This window comes from Phacochoerus africanus, chromosome 7 (assembly GCF_016906955.1).
Source record: "Phacochoerus africanus isolate WHEZ1 chromosome 7, ROS_Pafr_v1, whole genome shotgun sequence".
Classification (NCBI taxonomy): Eukaryota; Metazoa; Chordata; class Mammalia; order Artiodactyla; family Suidae; genus Phacochoerus; species Phacochoerus africanus.
The window spans coordinates 30,248,052-30,266,171 of record NC_062550.1 but is presented as its reverse complement, the minus strand read 5'-3'; the positions used below and the strand labels follow the sequence as shown (position 1 = coordinate 30,266,171).

The 18,120-nt window shown below is 37.5% G+C and overlaps 1 protein-coding gene across 1 annotated transcript in view; it reads left to right on the top strand.

The window, feature by feature from the left end:
- TAFA2 (TAFA chemokine like family member 2) overlaps positions 1-18,120 on the top strand; it is a 502,164-nt gene that overhangs the window by 341,999 nt on the left and 142,045 nt on the right. The gene's annotated exons all lie outside the window — the stretch shown is intronic.

Sequence of the window (18,120 nt, the reverse complement as noted above, 5' to 3'; positions counted from 1 at the left end):
ACGCTTAAAATAGTTACACATGTGCATTTAATTTGCATGACATGGGACATGAACACCAGGATGGGGAAAAAGATGTGAGGGATTGATGCCTGTTAAGACAATGTCTTTTCCTGCTGTGTTTAAAACCAAAAAGAGTCGTCTTTCAAAATATAAAGTTTATGAAGAGGTCCTTCATATTTCACAATCCTGTTTCTTCCCTACAGTGTGTGTGTGCGCGTGTGTGTGTGTACATGCGTCCAAATTCACAATGGTGAGCCTAACTGCTTTGTAGCAGTTTTAAATACTCACCTTTCAAAAAGTTGCAAACCTCTGGGGCCAGGCCCCCTGTGTTGGGCTTAATAAGTGGAGACACACCATCTATACTCTCCCCATTGATGGGGCTGGTCACCCCAGTGCACCTTCCCAGCCTGTAAAAGAAAAATTGAGAGAACTAGGAGAAATTCATAGTAATTGTGGGTGTCATCTGGCAAAGCAAGTGTTCGTGATAAAGATGCTTTCTCATCTCCAAAGTTATGTGATGGGGTGTCTGGAAGAATCATTCATGAAGGCTGCTCCACAGTGAATATTGAATACAATTTTTTAAAGCTACTTTTAAGAACTTTTAAGTTGTGTTATGTTCTATGCTAATTCCAAATCTAGGATCTTTTCTTACTTTTTTTCCAAAAAAACTTTCATGAACATAAGAGATTATACATTGTCTCAGAAAACCTATTTAATGTGCCAAACCCAATACATTATAGAAGACAGTTCTGTGTTGTTTTGCTGATCCATTTCTACCCTGCCAAGGATATTTCAAAGGAAGAGTTTAGGAAAGATTTCTCCACCTCTCCCTCTTTCCTTCCTTCCCTCCTCCTCCTTTTTCTTTCTTTCTTCCCTTTATATTTTCCATGCAAAATGCCCCTTTTGTTTAAACTATTGTACACTTAATAAGTGTAATGTACATGTGTGTTTTAGGACATATTCATAAAATTAACATTAGTGTGCTCACTGCCCAATTGAGATATGGAACATTTCTAATTCTCTTGACACGGTGTCTGCCACTCTAATTTCATTCCTTTGCCTCCTAACGCAAGATAATCACTATTCTAAATTTTATGATTGTAATTTATTTGCTTTGATTTGTAATTTTACCATGTATTTATATACATCTAAATGGCATGCTGCTTAATTTTGTTATTGAATTTACGTAATAGTATTATACAGTGTCTTTCTGTAATATGCTATTTTGACCAAAGATATATTTTTGACATTCATTACACTTGATGACCTATAGCTGTAATTTATTAATTTTTTTTTTTACTGTTGCTCCCTATTTCTTTTATATGAAGTCACCAAGCTTTACGTATTTATCCTTTTATACGTGAACATTTGATTTTCTATTTTCTTGTCCTTATGAACTGTGCTCGTATGAATATTCTTGTACTTCTTCCCCGGTGCACTTGTGCAAGGGTTTCTTAAGAACACATTCCAAGGAGCAAAATTCTGGATCACAGGCGTGCGTATTATCTTCTGTCTTCCCCAGATTATGTGAAATGGTTTTCCAAAGTGGTAATACTAATAAAGTTGTTTAAGGTATTTCTTTCTACTGAGGTATAGTTGATTTCCAATATTATATTAGTTTCAGGTATACAACATAGTAATTCAAATTTTTTATAGATTGAATTAATTTAAAGGTATTATAAAATGTTGGCTGTGTTCCCTGTGCTGTACAGTAAGTACCTCCTTGTGGCTTATTTTATACCTAATAGTTTGTACCTATTTTTCCCCTCCCCATTTTTCCTCTCCCCACTGTTAATCACTAGTTTGTTCTCTATATCAATGCGTCTGTTTTGATTTTGTTATATTCATTTGTTTATTTTCATAACACACATTATTTGTCTTTCTCTATCTAACTTACTTCACTAAGCATAATACCCTCCATGTCCATCCATGTTATTGCAAATGGAAAAATTTCATTCTTTTTTATGGCTGAATTGTATTCTATTGTATACATATATATATATATCCACACACATACATACATACATACACATGTATATGTATATATCTATATCTACCTGCCTCCCACATCTTCTTTATTCATTTATTTGTTAATAGACACTTAGGTGCTTCATATCTTGGCTATTATAAATAATGCTGATATGAACATTGAGAATTTGACATTTTCAAATTAGTGTTTTTTTCTTCTTTGGTGATATACCCAGGAGTGCTGGACTATATGGTAGTTCTATTTTTAGTTTTTTGAGGAACTTTCATCCTGTTTTCCATAGTGGCTTCAGCAATTTACATTCCCACCAACAGTGTGCAGCCTTGCCTTTTCTCCACATCCCTGCCAACATTTGTTATTTGTGATCTTTTATATGATGGCCATTGTGGTTTTGGTTTGCCTTTGCCTGATAATTAGTGATGTTGAGCATCTTTTCATATGTCTGTTGGCCATCTATATGTCCTATTTGGGAAAATGTCTATTCAGTTCTTTTGCTCAAGTTGTATGAGCTGTTTATATATTTTGGTCCTTATCTGTCATATTATTTGCAAATTTTTTTTTGCCAATTCAGTAGGTTGTCTTTTGTTGATGATTTCCTTTGGTATACAAAATTTTTAAATTTAATCAGGTCTCATTTTTTATTTTTGCTTTTGTTTCCTTTGCCTTGGAAGATAAATATATGGCTATCATTTATGTCAAAGAGCATTCTGCCTATATTTTCTTCTTGGAGTTTTCTGGTTTCAGGTCCTAAATTTAGTCTTTAATCCTTATTTTTACTAATGGTGTGAGAAAATGATCTAATTCCATTCTTTTGCTTGTAGCTGTCCAGTTTTCCCATCCACTCATTGAAGGGACTATTTTTCCCTCATTGTGTACACTGGCCTCCTTTATCATAGATTGCTTGAACATAAGTGCATGGGTTTATTTCTGAGTTCTCTATTCTGTTGCATTGATTGATATGTCTGTTTTTGTGCCAGGACCGTACTCTTTTAATGACTATAGCTTTGTAGTATAATCTGAAGTTAGAGAATGTGATACCTCCAGTTCTATTCTTGTTGCTCCAGATTGTTTTGGCTATTCAGGGCCTTTTGTGTTTTCATACAGGTTTTAGAATTTTTCAGTTTGGTTCTGTAAAAGATGCCATTGGTATTTTGACAGGGAATGCATTGAATCTGTAGATTGCCTTGGGTCATACATTCATTTTAACAATATTAATTCTTCCAATCCAGGAATATGGTATATCTTTCCATCTGTTTGTGTTTTCAGTATATTTCATCAGTGTCTTATAGTTTTCCACATATAGGTCTTTTACTTCCTTAGGTAGGTTTATTTCTACATTTATTCTTTTTAATGCATCAGTGAATGGGATTGTTTTCTTAATTCCTCTTTCTTTTATTTTTTTATTTATTTTTAAAAATTATTTATTCATTTATTTATTTATTTTTTGTCTTTTTTGCTATTTCTTGGGCTGCTCCCGCGGCATATGGAGGTTCCCAGGCTAGGGGTCGAATCGGAGCTGTAGCCACCAGCCTACGCCAGAGCCACAGCAACGCGGGATCTGAGCCACGTCTGCAACCTACACCACAGCTCATGGCAATGCAGGATCGTTAACCCACTGAGCAAGGCCAGGGATCGAACCCGCAACCTCATTGTTCCTAGTCAGATTCGTTAACCACTGCGCCACGACGGGAACTCCTTTATTTTAATTTTTATTTTTTTTATTTTTTTTTGTCTCTTTTGAATTCCTCTTTCTGATATTTCATTGTTAGTGTATAGAACTGCACCATAGTTCTGTATATTAATTTTGTATCCTGTAATTTTACTGAATTCATTGATGACCTCTAGTAGTTTTTTGGTGGCATCTTTAGAATTTTAAACATATAATATCATGTCAACTACAAGCAGTGATCCTTTTCATTCTTCTTTTCTAATTTGAATTCCTTTTATTTCTTTTTCTCCTCTGGTTCCTATGGCTAGGACTTCCAAAACTATGCTGAAGAAAAGTGGCAAGAGTGGGTATCCTTGTCTTGTTCCTGATTTAGAGAAAATGCTTTCAGCTTTTTGCCAATGAGTGTGATGTCAGCTGTGGACTTATCATATATAGCCTTTATTATATTATGGTATATTTCTTCTATATCCACTTTGTGGCTAGTTTTTATCATGAATGGATGTTGAATTTTGTCAAAAGCTTTTTTAAAATGTATTGAGATGATCACGTTTTTATTCATTTGTTAATGTATATCACATTGGCTGATTTGTGGATTGTGAACCAAACTTGCATCCCTGAAATAAATCCCACTTGATCAGAAGGTATGATCCTTTTAATGTGTTTTTGAATGGTTTGTTAATATTCTCTTGAGGATTTTTGCATCTATGTTCATCAGTGATTTTGGCCTGTAATTTTCTTTTTTTGTGGAAGCTTTGGTTTTGGTATCAGGATGATGCTGGCCTCCTAAAATGAGTTTGAGAACCATTTCGTCCTCTTCAATTTGTTAAAGTACTTTGAGAAGAAGAGGTGTTAACCTTTTTCTAAATGTGTGGTAGAATTCACTTGTGAAGTTATCTGCTCCTAGACTTTTGTTTGTTGGGAGTTTTAAAATTACTTACTCAATTTCATTACTGGGAATTGGTTTGTTCATATTTTATATTTCTTGCTGATTCAGACTTGGGTGATTGTACCTTTCCAAAAATTTTTCTTTTTCTTTTAGGTTGTTCATTTTATTGGCGTGTAGTTTTTTTATAGTTGTCTCTTATGATCCTTTGTATTTCTGTGGTGTTGGTTGTAATTTCTCCTTTTTCACTTCTGATTTTATTGATTTGGGCCCTTTCCTTTTTTTTTTTTTTGATGAATCTGGCTAAAGGTTTATCAATTTGTTTTATATTTTTAAAGAACCAGCTTTTAGTTTCATTAATCTTTTCTTTTTTTTTTTTTAAAGTCTCTTATTTCTGCTATGGTCTTTATAATTCCTTTCCTTCTACTAACTTTTGGTTTTGATTGTTCTTTTTTCTCTAGTTTCTGTAAGTGTAAGGTTAGGCTTATTGAAGTTTTACTTGTTTCCTAAGGTAAGATTTTATTGCTATAAACTTCCTACTTAGAATGGCTTTTGCTGCATCCCATAGGTTTTGGATCTTTATGTTTTCATTTTCATTTGCCTCTATGTATTTTTAAATTTTCTGTTTGATTTCTTCAGTGACCCATTGGTTGTTTTGTACATTTTACTGTATTGTTTAGTCTCCATTTTTGTGTGTTTTTGTTTTGCTTGTTTTTTTTTGTTGTTGTTTTTGTTTTGTTCTTGTATTTGATTTCTAGTCCCTAGCTTTATGGTTAGAAAGATGCTTGACATGATTTCAATTTTCTTATATTTACCGAAGACTTGATTTGTGGTCCATCATGTGATCTATCCGGAAGAATGTTCCATGTGTACTTGAAAAGAATGTGTATTCTGCTGCTTTTAAATGGAATTCACTATGTTTATTATTAAGTCCAGCTGCTAATGTGCCATTTAAGGCCAGTGTTTCCTCATTGATTTTTGCCTGGATGGTCCATCCATTGATGCAAGTGTGGTATTTAAAGTCCCATGCTATTTTTGTGTTACTGTTGATTTCTCCTTTATTGTCTATTCATATTTGCCTAATATATTTAAATATTCATATGTTGGGTGCATATATATTTGTAATTGTTATATCTTCTTGGATTGATCCCTTGATTATTATGGAGTGTCCTTCTTTGTCTCTTGTAACAATATTTATTTAGTGGTCTATTTTGTCTATATTAGTATTGCTACTCCAACATTATTGGTTTTCCATTTGCATGGATTACTTTTTTACATCCTCTTACTTTCAGCCTGTGTGCCTCTATATCTGAAATGAGACTGCTGTAGATAGCATATATATGGGTCTTGTTTTTGTATCCATTCAGCCACTCTGTGTCTTGGTTGGAGCATTTAGTTTGTTTATATTTAAAGTAATCATCTATATTTAAGTAGTTACTGCTATTTTGTTCATTTGTTTTGGGTTTGTTTCTGCAGGCTTTTTTCTTCCCTTCTTTTGTTCTCTTCTCTTGTAATTTAATGACTGTCTTTACTGTTATGTTTGGATTCCTTTTTCTGTTTTGCATATGTATATATATTATAGATTTTTGGTTTGTGATTACCTTGAAGTTTTTTTATATAGCTATCTATCCATCTACCTATCTATCTATATATGATTAATTTCAAATGTATTTAAAAACCCTGCATTTGTGCTCTACTCCATTCATGATTACTGTTTTTGATATATTTTCTATCTATTTTTTGTGTGTGTGTGTATTAACTACTTACTGTGGTTGTAGATGATTTTACTACTGTTGTATTTCAACCTCCCTACTAGCTTTGTGTCTGGATGATTTCCTGCTTTTACCATATGTTTGCTTTTACTGGTGAGCTTTTTCATTTCATGGTTTTCTTGTTTCTAGTTGTGGCCTTTTCTTTTTCAACCACAGAATTTTCTTTAACATTTGATATAAAGCTAGTTTGGTGGTGCTGAATTCTTTTAGCTTTTGCCTGTCTGTAAACCTTTTGCTCTGTACATTAAATCTGAACAAAGGCCTTACTGGGTAGAATATTCTCACTCATCATTTTAAATATATCATGCCACTCCCTTCTGGCCTGCAGTTTCTCCTGAAAAATCAGCTAGTAGCCTTATGAGAGTTCCTTTGTGTGTTTTTTGTTGCTTTTATCTTTGTGGTTTTAATATTCTCCCTTTACCTTTACTTTTTATCATCTTAATTACAATGTGTCATGGTGTGTTCCTTTTGGGTTCATCCTGTATAAGACTCTGTGCTTCCTGGACTTGGGTGACTTTCCTTTCTGAGGTTAGGGAAGTTTTTAACTACTATATTTTAAATATGTCCTCAGCCCATTTTTCTCTTTCTTTTTCTTCTAGGATCCCTGTAATGAGCGTATTAGTACACACTCAGTGTTATCCCAGAAGTCTCTTAAAACATCCTAATTTCTTTTCATTCTTTTTTCTGTTCATGGCAGTCATTTCCACTAATCTGTCTTCCATCTCACTGATCAGTTCCTTTTATCATTTAGTTTACTGTTGACTCCTTCTAGTATATTTTTTTTTAATTTCAGTTGTTAGATTCTTCATCTCTGGTTGTTATTTATAGTTTCTAACTCTGTTAAAAACTCGTAACTTCTTGCTCTGTGCATTCATTCTCCAGAGTTCTTGATCACTTTTATGACCATTACTCCAAACTCTTTCTCAGGTAGATTTCCTATCTCCACTTCACTTAATTCTTCTGGAATTTTATCTTGTTTCTTTGTCTGAAACATGTTCCTCTGTCATCTTATTTTATCTAAGTTGCTATTTATTTCTATGTTGTATATTATTTCTGTGTAGGTGGCAGGCTAGTTACTCTTCTTGGTCTTAGAGAAATGGCCTTCTATAGGTGAGACATCTATGTGTCCTAGGAACACACTCACCTCTTGACACCCAAGCTATATTCTCTAGGGTGTCCTGTTAAGAGGGCTGCATGGGGCCTTCTGTTGTGGTGGACTGACTGTATGTGCAGTCTGGTGGGCTTTGTTGGCACCTAGCTCAGTTGGTTGCCAGGATCTGCCTTGTATGGATCCTGTTGGCCTGATCATGAGGCAGATGACTGAACAACCACAGGGGGCCTGAGTCTAATATTGGCCCACTGATTGGTAGAGTCAGGATCCAGAAGACTCTGGGGCTATTGCTTCCCAACTAGTTGATGAAGCCAGTTCCTATAGTTAGTGTTGGACTACTGGCAGATAGAGCAGAGTCCTAGATCTGGCTACAGAGTCAGGGATCCCAGACCTGGTATCAGATTACTGATGTGCACAGTTCTGAATCTTGAAACAGTTGGATTTGTGGTCCAGGGTCTCCCAAATCTTATGTTGGCCTGCTCTTGTGCAGAACTAAGGCTCAACTGTCCCAGGGTAGGGTTAGGCCTGCTTTAAGTGGGCTGGGTCCTCAGTCTGAGGGACTGTGCTCTTTACTTCTGGTATCTGTCCTTCCAGTGGGCATGGCTAGTCCAGAGGTTAGGGCAGTATTCCTGGTTTCTGGGTGGTGGGGCTGGTGCCTGCCTACTAGTGGATTGAGCTGGTCTTGGTAGTCTTGGGGGCAGAACTGTGTCTAGAGGCAGCTATGGGCTCATGAAATTTTAGGCAGCTTATCTGTTGTGTGTATGTGTGTGCGTGCTATCTTCAACCAGTTGTTTGGTCTGAGCCCTCCCAGCACTGGTGTCTGTAGGCTGCTGGGTGGTGCCAGGTTTTGCACTAATGAGCTAGAGGGAGGATCTCATAATGGCAGCCACCAGCAGCAATGTCTGCATGGTAGAAAGACCTCAAATATAGCTGTTGCACCCTAGGTAGACATAGAGGCCACAGCCACCACCTGCCTTTTCAGGAGATTCTCCAAGATAATCAGTTAGATCTGGCCCAGGCCCCTATTAAATTACTGCTTTTGCCCTGGGTTCCAGTGCATGTGGGATTTTGTGTGTGCCCCTTAAGGGTGAAATCTCTATTTCCCTGGTCCTTTGGGACTCCTGAAATTAAACCCTGCCAGCCTTCAAATACTCTCGGGGCTCATCTTCCCAGTGCAAGACCCTTAGGCTGTGGAACCTGACATGGGGCTCAGAACTCTTACTCTTGTGGGAGAACTTCTGCACTACAATTATTCTCCATTTGGAACATGTTCCTCTGTCACCTTGTTTTGACATTTTTATTTCTATGTATCTGGTATGTGGGTTGTTTTTAGGAACCTTGGAGAAGTTGCCTTTTGTAGGAGATATATGTGCCCCAACAACATACTTCCCTCTGATCACCAGAGCTGTGGTGCCTCCTGTTTAGATTGCATAGGTCCTTCTGTTGTGGTCGGGCTGGTAGATGTGGCTGGTCCATGGTCTGGTTTGTTGCCAGGCCCTGTCTTGTGTGGAGGCTGCTGGCTGCTGGCTAGTGAAGTTGACTTGTGAGGCAGCTGGCAGTGGAAGCTTTTGGGGTTCTGGAGCTACTGTTGGCTTGCTGATGGGCAGAGATGGGTTCTGGGATGGGTGGTTGCAGGGCCAGGGTTCCTGCATCTAGTATCAGCCATCTGGTATGTGGGGCTGGTTCCTGACCTGGGTTCCAGGTGGACCAAGAAATGGTGCTGGCCCATTAGTGAGCCTCAGTGGATCCCAGGGCCATATGCTAAGAGTCCAAGGTATCTCATGCTGGTGCTGCCCTGCTTGTGGGTGGGGCTGAGGCCTGGGGATTCCCAGGACTGATGTCAGCCTGCCAGTGGGCAGGACCAGGGCCCTGGGTATCCTGAGGCTAGTGCCAGCCCACTGGTGGGCTGAGCCAGTCCCTGGATCTCTGACTGCAGGAACCTGGGAGTCCTAGGGCTGGTGTTGGCCTATTGGTGAGCAAGGTCTATTCCTCATTCAGCTGGCTAGGCAGTTCAGCATGTCTCAAAGCTTGTGCTCACCTGCTACAGGGCGAAATCTAATCCTTGGGGCAGCTGGCTCAGGGTCCGAAGGTGTTTTAGAGCTGGTGTTGGCCTGAGTGTGCTGTGGGGATACAGTGGTCCTGGGGCTGGTGTTGGCTCACTGATGGGCAGAGCTGAGTCCCAGGGTTTCTGCCTGCAGAGCTCTGGGGGTTCTGGGCCTAGTTCTTAAAGACTATGTTCAGGGATAGCTGTGGGCTTAGGAGGGTTAAGGCAGCTTACCTGCTGGTGGGTGGAGCTGTGTCTCTGCCCAGATAATTGGTTGGCCTGAGGCGGCCCAGTTCTGGGCCTGACAGGCTAGTGGGTGAGGCCAGGCCCCTTGCTAAAAAACTGGGGAAAGATTCCATATTAGTGCTTACCAGCACTAGTGTCCACATGGTAGAACAAACTCCCCCAAATGGCTTCCACCTGTGTCTTTGTCCCCAGGGTAAGCTCTAGTTGCCTCCTGCCTCTCTGGGAGACCCTCCAAGATCAGCATGTAGATTTGACCTAGGCTTCTTGCAGAAACGACTGCTTCTGTCTTGGACCCCAGAGCTTTTGAGTGTCTTGTGCACTCTTTAAGAGTAGAGTCTTTATCTCCCACAGCCCACATGTCTTTCATCATGAGTAAGGCTTTGGGCAATGGAGGCCTATTTACTTATTTTTATTTTTTATTGTGAGATAATTCATAAGAAATCGTCTCTAATCCAGAATACTGTGCAAGCATTCAAGATAAAATAATACAGGTGAATACTAAAAACCCACAGCTCTCTTCTGAGAGTTTTATGGGTATTAAAACCTACTTTATAAGTCAGAAAATGGCAAAGGGTAAATTATTTGGCCCAAGTTGCCTATCTAGTAACTGTTGGGAGGAGGATTCAAAACTAGAAAATCTTGTTCCATGTAACAATGTAAATATCTAGTAGTGGATTTCTTTTTGTTTACACTATTTGGGATTCAATTGACTTCCTGATTCTGTGGATTAGTGTCTTTCATGAACTTTGACAAAATTTCAGGCTTTATTTCTTGAAATATTGCTTCTATACCCTTGGCTCTACTGAATGAGAAATCTGCTTAGGTGTATGTTCTCCTTATATTTCAACTTTTATTCTATATTTTCTACCTTCAAATCTTTTTGTACCATATTATGGGATATTTATTCAGATTTTTTTTCTTAGCACACTAATTCTGTGTTCTTTTGAGTCTAATCTACTCTTTACTGTGTATATTGGGTTTTAATTTCATCTGTTGCTTGCTATAAAAAATCATTTTTTCTTGCCAATTGGCTTGGCTTTTAATATATTTTTGTTCTTTATTTTGTTTATATTTATTTTTATACATTATATATCAAATCTCATATGTATATAAAACTTGATGCTTCCATTTTATGAAATTTTTATGATTTCTTCCTGATGACTCTCTTAATATTTTATTTTAGGGTTTCGTGATTTTTAAAAATTTTGTGAGCTAATGTTCATTGGAATCATATTGGTGAGAATTTTTAAAGCTTATATTTACAATTCTTTCAGAGATGATTTGCATATGCCATGTGTCTTAGGTAAGTTTGTCTAAAAGCAGGGCCAAGTCAGGAATTCTTATTTATGGGATTTATAAAAGGAATGCTCTGAGGAGATTGGAGCAAGTGCAGCAGAATATAGTTGGAGATAAAAGCTAAGCACAAATAGAGTGTCAGCTGGAGAATAGCCTGGTTAGGTCCTATGGGGAGGCTCAGAAACATAAATTTCTCCACAGAGTTGATCCCTCCTTGAGGTGAAATAAATAGCTTCTTCTGTGCTTATATTTCTTCATCATTGGCTATTGATCTATTACCCAGAGTGGCCTTCCTGGGGAAGTGGCTTCTCTTTAGCAGAGAGTGAATATCTAAACAGGGGAGGGGCTGTGAATTATAATCCGCTAACATTCACAGCAAGTGTAGGAAAGTCACACTGCTGATAACAAGGAGGAGCCAACAGCTATATTCCTCTGCTGTCCACCTGTCATACCCTTCAGATCTGCTTGCTTATTGCTTAAGTGTACACTATCCAGGCACAGCTTATCAAAGATTCTGGTTGGTTATAGTCTCCAAGGAAACCTACTTGAGGAGGAATGCTGGGGCCACTAATGCAGTTGGTGCAAGGTCATTATTGACACTCATTACCATCCCACTTCTCTAACCATTTTAGAGTCCTCTCTTCTTCATGCAGCATGTCTGCTCTATCAGAAGCCCCTGTGGGTTCTGAGCCCTGGATTATCATGTTCTTAACCCTGGGGTTGTCATATCTACAAATTTATAGTTATAACTAGCATTGGGATGTTAAGAAATGCCCCAGTGGATCATCTGAGAGCCTAACCTATGCCTCCCTTCCCCAGTACACATCAGCTGCCCTCTTCCTCATGATCATCGAGGTCATTTACCTCATCAGTATTTAACTCCTTGATTTTCTTGCTGGTCTGTGGGGCTGGCCAGACAACCATTGCAGCTGTGTATTTAGCAGGACTCTTACTGTTGTCCCTGGTAAAAACGTTCCCTTTCTGGGAACCAAGACTCCTAGACTCCTAGAGTCTATTGGTAGTTTTCAGAGAAATATTTAGATTGGATAATTCTGTTGGAATTTTTGTTTTACTCAGTAATTTTCAAGTGCCCACAAGAGGGACTGAGAATGTAGCAGTACATATAGGAGGCATAAATTCTGTCCTTATGGAGTTTCTGTCAGAAATGGGAAAATAGATAAAAAAGAAAACTGAAACAGTTTTATAGTAGAAATTCTGTGGGAAAAAAAAAAGGAAGAAAGAGGTGTAAGACATGTTCAAGAGGGATTGTAATTTTAAATAAAGACTGTGAGTAAGATCTTAAGTTTCCAATGGATCCAGCCATGAAAATATTGGGGGAGGGATGTTCCAAGCAGAGAGAGCAGCAATAAGTATGATTGCCCTCAAGTGGGAGCATGCCTGGGGACAATGAGGAGTAGCAAGGATGATGTGCATAGAACAGGGTATGTAAGGAAGAGAGTGGGTCATTACAGAACAGGTAAGAGTAGGAGATGGCTACTGTTCCATTAACTGAGTGGAAGTGAAGAACAGAATAAGTATAAGTGCAGTAGCACTCTGCTCTCAAGAGCAACCAAATGGAGAATTGCGTTACTGTTTTTTTTTTTTTTAACATGATGTAGAAACATTGTAGATATCTGAAGCATTTGTATTTGAAAAATGAGATATCTAAAAATGAGAAAATGTTGTCACCTGCTTAATAAAATCATCTGAGCTGTGGGAACTAAGAGTCCCTCACACAGAGACAAATAAGCTTACTGCTCAAACCTCCACAGAGATTATGTCCTGAATTCTCACATTTGTTTTGAGCTGGGCATTTTGGGAGGAGAGTAGTGATTAACTCAGAGCATTGTGACAGCTAGTCAAAAAGTATAAGCAGTATTTCCCCTTTGGAAGCAATTACATTAGGTAGAGCTTCAGATATTGGGGATCAGAGAGGAAATATTTCAGTTTAGGACTCCAAGTTCCCAGCAGAAAAACTTAGTCATTAATCTTAGAAGGCTAATATGTTTTCTTGCTTTTTCTTCCTTTACCCGTCACATTCAAACCAAACCCAAAGAAAATGAGTCATTGAATGTTTTGGTTGGTGGAGGATCTGTATTTAGTGTGAAAGACATACACAGATGAGAGTTATACATACACACAAATTTTTTTTGGAAAAGTTCATTTAATCAGCTAAGATTGCATATATGTTATTCTCATTGTCATACTAGATTACTGATTTGAGTTGGAACTTTGATTAAATGAAACTTTTTTGAAGAAAAACAAATTTAAAGTGGGATTTTAAGTCCAAAACCTAGGTGAAAGAGCAGCCATTTATTTATTTATTTATATTTTTTTGGTAGATCTTCATTTGTTTGTTGGTTCATTTGATAGCTCATTCATTTCTCCAACCAACTATCCAGTAAACAAAATATGTGTTGAGTATCTGCTACGTGTTGGGCTTTAGGTTAAGTTCTGGAGATAAATAAGTGACCAAAATAGGCATGGTCCATGCCTTATGGAGCTTACCATATAATTGGCAAGAAAAACATCTGATAATCAAACAAATAAATATCTAATTACAAATGGTATTAAAGTGTTTAGAGATAATAATATATAAACTGTAAAATGGGTGGAAGGAAATGAGGGAAGTCTTTTCTAGGGGAGAGACACTTAAATTCTGGATAGGGAGTGAAAGTTAAGCAGACGGAGGGTTGAGCATGCAGGCAGATCAGTAGCCTGTGCAACAGTGCTGAGACATGAAGGAATAAAATGCTCTGGAACTAAGACAAGATCACTGTGTCTGAAGGACAAAAAGCAAGTAACGTTGTGGTGTACAATTAGCTAGGAGAGGTGGCTGGGGCAAATTCCTTAGGGCCATATTCAGAATGCTAGTTAAAATTGCTCGATCCAATTTAGTTAGGATATTACTAGGTTCTCTTGGGCTGGTTTGCAGCTGTCTATGATGTACCCCAAATTTATAATTTATAACCCCGATTTATAATTCATAGTGTTTCAAGGACATTGTTTATGAAAACAATTGGATTAATGTCCTAAAAGAAAGAAAAATGGCCATAACATAAACTGACTCTATTTTGGACTTTTACCAATACATTTTAAAATTCATTTTATTGAATTTCAAAGTAATACATGTTTGTGTGAGAATCTTTGGTAGAAGAAAAAAAATATCGAGAAGTCAAATTACCCATAATTCTTGCACATAGAAATTATTAGGTAGCATGTGGGCATATTTTTGGTCTGGTTTAAATTATAAACACATTAAACATATTTGAGAGCTTAGTGTTTATTTAATTATTCATACATTTATTGACATGGACTAGGTAAGTGAGAGACTATGCTGTTCTGAGCTGGTGATTCTGCTTTAAATTATGCAGACAAAGTTTTGGAGTTTATCCTTTCATATCTTGATTTTTTTCTTCTCTTTTTAATTTTAAGATAGCTCATGTGTACAGAATAGTGCATAAAACATACGTATATTCAAAGTAACAATGATAAGGCAAGCAACTATGTAAATACCAACCAACAGAATATTTTCACCTTCCGGCAAGGTTCTTTATGATTACGACCTCCCCCTGATTACAATTCCTCCTTCCACAGAGGTTCTCATTTCCTGACTTATTTTGTCTAAACAATAGAATATTCTTTTATCTGGTTTTTAATTTTGTAAAATTGGAATCCTGTTTTCAGCATTATTTTTAGTGTGATTTGCTTCTTCCCTCAACATTTTTTTTCTTGAAAGTCATCCAGTTTGTGACATAGGAGTTCATTGTATGAATATAATGTGATGTATTTTTTTACCGTTGATGGGCATTTGAGTTTTTCCAGTTGTTGGCTGTTATTGCCAATGCTACTTTGGACATTGCTGTGCATGTATTTTGGTTCACATAGGCAGAATTTCCCCAGGGTATGTTTTTAAGAATAGAATTCCATGGGTCATGTGATAAGTACATATTCAACTTTACATCCCCACCCCACCACTTAGTGGTATAATTGGTAGGAAATGATGTGTATTTACTTATATATCTAAAAACTAGGAGTTCCCACTGTGGCACAACAGGGCTGGTGGCATCTTTGGAGCACTGGGATGCAGGTTCAATGCCCGGCCAGCACACTGGGTTATGGATCCAGTGTTGCCACAGCTATGGCTTGGGTCACCACTGTGGCTCAGATCTGATCCCTGGCTGGAAACTCTATAAGCTGTGGGGTGGCCAAAAAATAAATAAGAAAATAAATGAATAAATACTGTCCATAAAAATATATTTTAATTGGTGGGTAAAAAAAATTATTGTAGTCACATACCCTAAATTATTTAAGAAATTCCCTGTTTTTAGATTTATTTGAGCCTTTTTTGTTTGTTAATACTAATATAAAAACTTTTGTGCAAGAATTTTTGTTTACTTTTAATATTAACTAGTTATCAATTACGTGTTTTTATTAATACATTTTGTTCATTTTATTTTTTACTCAATGAACTTTATTACATTTATAGTTGAACAGTAATCATCACGACCTGATTTTACAGCATTTCCCTCCAAAACTTTCAGCCCATCTCCCTTCCCTCCCCCCCCACAACCTGTCTCCTTTGGAAACCATGTTTTTTAGAGTCTATAAGTCAGTATCTGTTCTGCAAAGAAGTTCATTGTGTCCTTTTTTTTTTTTTTTTGGAGTCTGCATTTAAGTGATAGCATATGATGTTGGTGTCTCATCGTCTGACTGACTTCACTTAGCATAATTTCTAGGTCCATCCATGTTGCTGCAAATGCCATTATTTCTTTCCTTTTAATGGCTGAGTAATATTCCATTGTGTATATGTACCACATCTTTATCCAATCCTCTGTCGATGGATATTTAGGTGGTTTCTGTGTCTTGGCTATTGTATATAGTGCTGCAATGAACAGTAGAGTACATGTATCTTTTTGAGTCATGGTTTTCTCTGGATAGATGCCCAGGAGTGGGATTGCTGGATCAAATGGTAGTTCTATTTTTAGTTTTCTGAGGCATCTCCATACTGTTTTCCACAGTGGCTGCACCAATTTACATTCCCACCAACAGTGTCAAAGAGTTCCCTTTTCTCCACACCCTCTCCAGCATTTATTGTTTGTAGACATTTTGATGATGGCCATTCTGGCCAGTGTAAGGTGGTATCTCATAGTGGTTTTGATTTGCATTTCTCTAATAATTAGTGATGTTAAACTTTTCATGTGTTTTTTTGTCCATATGTATGTCCTTTTTGGGGAATTGTCTGTTTAGATCTTCTGGACATTTTTTAATGGGATTATTTGTTTTTTCGGTATTGAGCTGCAGAAGGTATTTATAAATTTTGGAGATTAGTAGCTTAAGAAATTCTGTTTTTAGATTTCTTTGAGACTTTTTTGTTAATACTAATATAAATTTTTTGCGCAAGAATTTTTATTTTTAATATTAATTAGTTATCAATTAATTACATGTCTTTATTAATGCATCTTGTTTGTTTTAAATTTCCTTACATAGTTAACACAAATGAGAACTTTTGAGGTTAAAAGAATGAAATGATTAGGTTTGTATCATTCAGCATTCTGTCAGGAAAAAGGAAATGACATTGAGATGGTTTATAATAAGAAATTGGTTGCAAAAGTGTTGAAAGAGTTGGAGAAGGGAAAAGGGAGTAGTGATATTACTATCCAGATGGTTAAGTGCAGAAAGCTGTCACTGCCTCTGTTGGTGGGAGAATGAAAAGCTGAGTTACCCAGGGCTCCTCATTTGCGGTATTTGCTGTTGAGATTGCTGCAGCACTGCTGCTGACCTAGGAATTGCTTCCACTGCCAATGAACAGGAAGCCTGGACCAGATTCCCTCATGGTATTGCAAGAGCCCAGAAGGCTGAATTCTGCCAGCACTGCTAGACTCTGCTCATGCTGCCGAAGTCCACAGACATTCACACAAGCCTCCCTTAGCACTTCTGAAGCCAGAAGCCAGAAACAAAATAGATAGCCTCTTTCGTTCTTATGAGTGCCTTCATCCAAGAAATAGATTCCGAGACAGAATTCAATGTGCAAGAAGCTTACTGGGGAAAACACTTTTAAAATATGAAAAGGGAGGGAGCAGGAGTAGATGAGGTGAGTCTTCAGACCATGAGGAAGGGTTGACACCTGTGAAAGAAGAGAAGGAAGGAAGGAGGCTTGAGTAGGAAAAACCCCAAACTTCAGCCTGGTTTTGAAAAAGTCTCGGCCATGGCAAATTGGAGTCTTGAGCAAAGTTTGCCAGTGGAGAGAGTCCCACTGTGGGCAAAAAGCCCAGCATCTTGTGTTCCTGCCATACTCAGTCACTGACTGGTACCAGCCCAGAGAAAATGTGTCCTTGCTGAGACCCTATGATGGGTCCACAGGTGGGGTTTCTGGAGGCCATCAGTCAACTATGTTCTTTGCAGCAGGTTCTTTTACGGGAGAAGTAAGCATACATCTTTGTTGCCGCCGCACTTCCATTGGCAGAATCTGACAAGAAATCAGCTGGCAAGAAAGTCTGAGAAACCTAGGAGCTGAGCTTCCAGCCCATTTCAATACAGAGAGGAGTATAGAAAGATAAATGTTGATGAAAATGACAAGTATCTGCCAAAGGGATATTTATACATATTGTTGAGTTACTTTTTATTCCCTCACAGAGGGATATAAAACTTCCCATCTCACCACTCTGAAAATATTGACTATCGATAAATATCTTTGTTAAATTAGAAGATCCTGACATAGTCTCTTATTAATATTTTAATTTATATTTTTTCTAGTGATTGGATAATTTTTACTATTTTCATTTTCTGTTATTTGAATAATTCATCAATCTCTTTGCCAATTTAATATTTCTTGATATGTTTGAAATTGATATGTTTGAAAACCTTAGATAACTCCTAAAGCTTGGTCACATTCATTGTATATTTTCAGTTTACAACCTTTTCAAATTTAGTGTTTTTTTAAAATAATGTTTACATTTTTGAGAACATAGTGTCCTACACCATTGTTAGAGAAAAGTTGGAAAATATATAAATATATAAAGAAGCAACTTGAGGAGTTCCCACAGTGGTGCAGTGGGTTAAGAGTCTGGCATTGTCTCTGTGGCAGCATGGGTTTGATTGTTGGCCTGGCA